Genomic DNA, 4,192 nt, shown 5'->3' on the forward strand with positions numbered 1-4,192 from the left:
TTTTTTTGTCCAAGAAATGTGGAAAAGTCTGTAAGGTAATTGGAAGCTAATTGGAGTCAGCCTTTAAAAAATAGTACTTTGCTTTTTGAGGGTGGTCTTTCCACAGGTCCCCGTGCATGTCAACTGCAGTTCTTGGGCAGGCTTCTGTTAGGTGAGCCCACTTTGTGGAGAGGGTGGGTCTTTTGCTGTAACATGCAGTAAGGCAGGGATGTTCTCTGCAGGTTTATTTTAAGAGTTTATTCTAGCACAGTCTTCACTCGGTCTTCACTGTAGGAAAAATTTCAATTTTTTTGATTGATGAATATTGCATGTATTTGTATGGATGCCATTGTAATGAAACAGCAGTCATATGCCTCATTAAAGAAGGTGTTGCCACCTTCAGCAGCATTGAGGAGGTACAGGTTTGGTTAGTTGGAAATGAAACTATGAAATGTGTTGAGTCAGACATACTTAAAGGAAAGATATTGGTTTGAAGCCAAGGCTGCAGACCACAAGTACTGTTGTGCACAAGTACATACAGCTTTAGGAGCAGGGATGTAGGAAAGTCACAGCCAGCCTTGCCTACCTGCCTGCTAACTCAGAGCTCTCCATTCTCTGTGCTGGGTTATCTGAAACCAATTGTCTGTTGCTCTTCGTTTTAAACACTGCACATCAGAAGCAGTTCTTCAGCTAAGAGTCATTCCTTCAGAACTTGGCATCTCGAACTCCCCTACCTTTCTGGGCTTCCAACATGGAGCTCACAGCATGTCTCTTAAAGCCAAAGCAGAAACCTTTCTGCAGTAGTTTTTCTGTGGACAGAACAGGGCGGTGATGATTTTAACTCCATTCCTTTCATACCTGATTGCAAAACTTCCTCTTCAGCCATCTTTTGCCATAGTAGACTTCATTCTTCCAGATTTTTTTTAATACATATTGCTTTATTTTTTATTTTTATTTTTTCCTTTGCCAAACTGCTGCTTTTATTTTCTTTCCACCCACTCCAATGAGAGCAACACCTGGGCTGCATCTTTATCTTATCAGAGTATGGGGTGGGGGAAGTACTGTAGGAATGGGAACCTCTATCCCTGTTTTTCCCATGTGTTGTGAGTATTTCCTTGCTCCAGAACACGTTGGAATAGCAATCAGTGTTGCTCTTTGTAAGCAGGAATATGTATTTTCCTTTCATTTCTATGCATTTTCATTCTGTTGACGGAACAAGCTGCAAGGAGGATGTTCTTTCATCTGGGACCGGGTGATGTTTCCCACTCTGCCTTGCTTGGCAGGGTGTGGGACCCGCACTGTGTGTTGTGCCAGTCACTGGGATTGGGCTTTGGAGGCTTTGAATGCAAACAAATTCCTTGGACTCCCAGCGGGATGGCGCTGGGTCTCAGGGAGCTGCAGCGGATGCGGCCCTATCGCAGATCTGCCAGACAACCCTTATTTGGAGCGTCCGATCCTGAAGGCAGGAGGCGGCTGAGGAGCCCACAGGTGCATGAGTTGCCCAATTTTTATCTCTGTCTTGGCTCTCATCCTGCTGATGCAAAACCTGTGGTGCATGTGGGAGGTGAAGAAACAAATGTGAGAGCAGCAAGATTAGCGACCTCTCAGGTGATCGGTACCAAGCTGTCTTTTTTTTTCTCTTCCTCCTTCTTTGAAAGGCAGAGCAGCCTTCCCAGCACTGCTTTCCTGGGCTGTACCTTCATGGATGTGTGCAGGCAGACCCATCTTGCCCTGCTTGTGCTGCCAGCAGCCTGGCCACAGCCCACTCCACTCCTGGAATCCACATGGCCACGTTGGCACAGCGCTCTGCCTCTTGGGGCTGCACTGGTGTCACTTATAAGGCTCTGGGGCTAGAAAAAGTTTGCATCCAGCTCAACAGGATTGAGCACTTTAAGGTCTATCCTGCACACATCTATGTGCTTGTCTCTTTAGGAAAGACCCCTTTGTCTTTCTCGTTCACATCTGTATTTAGCAAAGCCTTTAGAGAACCCATGTGCTTTCGGCCATCAGCACTTAAATACTGACCTTTGAGCTTCTGGGTAATTTTTCTTTGGTGGATGGCTGATAAATGAGCTGTCTGTGGAATTTGGGCCTAAGGCTGTTCCTCCAGCTATTCAGCAAGAGTACAGTGACCATGTGGCTGCATGCATCTGTGGGTCACCGTGCAACTAGGCAGCTTTCAGGCCTGGAACTGACATTCCCAGAACTCCTGCTGGCAGGCAGATTCAAATCCACTGATCCAAACCACACTCTTTTATTTAGGTTAGATGCATCCTTCACCTTATTTGTTCCCCTGGTTTTTAATCTTGTGTGGAAGCCTCAAAGGTTCCTCTTCAGGTTAGTTCAGTTGAGGGGTTCCGTGGCTCTCTGTTCTACAAAAAGTGAAATTAACACAGAGATAAAGTCAACTGTACCCTGCTGCCTTCCCCAGCCAGAGACCACAGGAATGAGCTTGCTGCACCAAGGGAAAGCGGAGTGCAATGCAGCATGGACCCAGTGGGTCCTGTTGGGTGAGGTCTGTGAGGCCCCAGGCTGGTTCTGGGAGCAGGGAGCCTGGTGAGCCATCTGCAGCAAGACTGTGCCTTGGTGTTACGGAAATGGGATGCAATGGAATCCCTTTGCCTGCTGCATCTTGGGCAGAATGCTGGAACTAGTGGGCCAAGGTCAAGAAGAATGGTTTATACTGCATTCCTGAGGAAGGAGCTTAACCTGTCCCTATTGGGTATGTTGCAGACTCCAGGCTTTGTGTTCTCTTCAAATACAGTGAACCAAAGTCTCGAGCATCCTGATAGGTTCAAGTTCAGTATAACATTAAAATGAGAGGCTTTTGCCTACCTGAGTGCTAGAAAAAAGCTGATTTTCTTTCTGATTTGAGGAAAGAAATGGCCACTGGACTTGGATTATTGAGCAGTGTCTTTATCTTCTGATTACAAAAACATAATGGAGCATAAATAGGAGGAGTTGGATGCAATTTAAGCAATTCAACTTTAAAAAAAAAAAAACTAAGCTGCAGGGAGGAAGGTAATCAGACGAGGATGGTCCTAAGCCCATCTGTCTAGGGCTACATTCAGAAGGAAATCCATGGCATGAGTGGAGATCTGTTATGTGACTTCACTGCAGGTTCTACCACTGGTGCTGGGGACGGGCAGAGCTGATTCCCATCCACGCAGCCTACCTTTACCTGGGCCAGCCCCAGGATCCCTTTCAGCTTTGCTCTGCAGCAGGTAAGAGGAGGCTGTGCAAAGTGACATCTCATCTAAAGCTTCTGCATATGCAACCTTTGGACTAAGCAAAATTGCTGGTGCTTCTTGTGTGACTGAAGAGCTCCCTGCGTCCAAGATAAACCAGGGAGAGGAGATGTAGGTATGCAGGCCTTCACGTTATAAAGACATCTTTCATCTCGCTGACAGCGAGGTTCCTGCAGTGCTTTGATTGCCCTTTAATTATGCCTGTTTTTCCTGGTTTGTTTGAAAGGCAGATCTTGTTAGGAAAAAGGTGCTGCGTAGAAAGAACGTGGCTGTCTGTGCTGCCCTTCCTTGAGGGCGTGCAGCAGAGCAGCCAGATTAGGTTTTTCTGCAGAGTTAAAACTGAAGATCATTTCTTGCAGATCTGACCATAGGCACAGTGCGTTCCTTCGGAGCTGTGAACAGTCAGGTGGTTAGGACTGCCCAGGAAGCCAAGAAGGTCTGTGCTCTTCCCATGCCACCTTCCAGCGTGATCTCAAAGCAGCTGCTTTCATCCCTGTGTCTCTGTTCCTTCTGCAGGGCTGGGCTGCTGCTCACCTGCCCCATGGCTGCACGGTGCTGACCGTGGCCATGGGAGGTCTGGAGTGCATTGGGGTGAATGTCACCGAATGTGGAGTTACAGCATCGTGTCCTGGCTTGCAGGCTTTGTTGTTTGGTGTTCCATCTCAAACACTGCTGTGCAGAGCTATTTGTCAGCTTTCATTAATAACAACAACAACAGAAAATGAAATCTGGCAAAGCCTGGAAATATGATTCAATATACACCAAGGGTTTAACTGCCAAGCAAGCAAAATATAACTTGGGAACAGGTTTCTGATCCTTTTCCAGATCTTTAAAGAAAATCTGTGTAACTTTTGAGGGTTTGACTCACGTTTGTAAGTGCTTGGGCTTGACAGCACTCTATTTTTAAGTGCCGGCTTTATGTTGAATCTTGGGAGGTGAGATGAAAATGTGTTTTTTTTTTTTTT

Source organism: Meleagris gallopavo, chromosome 2 (genome assembly GCF_000146605.3).
Source record: "Meleagris gallopavo isolate NT-WF06-2002-E0010 breed Aviagen turkey brand Nicholas breeding stock chromosome 2, Turkey_5.1, whole genome shotgun sequence".
NCBI classification, from domain to species: Eukaryota; Metazoa; Chordata; class Aves; order Galliformes; family Phasianidae; genus Meleagris; species Meleagris gallopavo.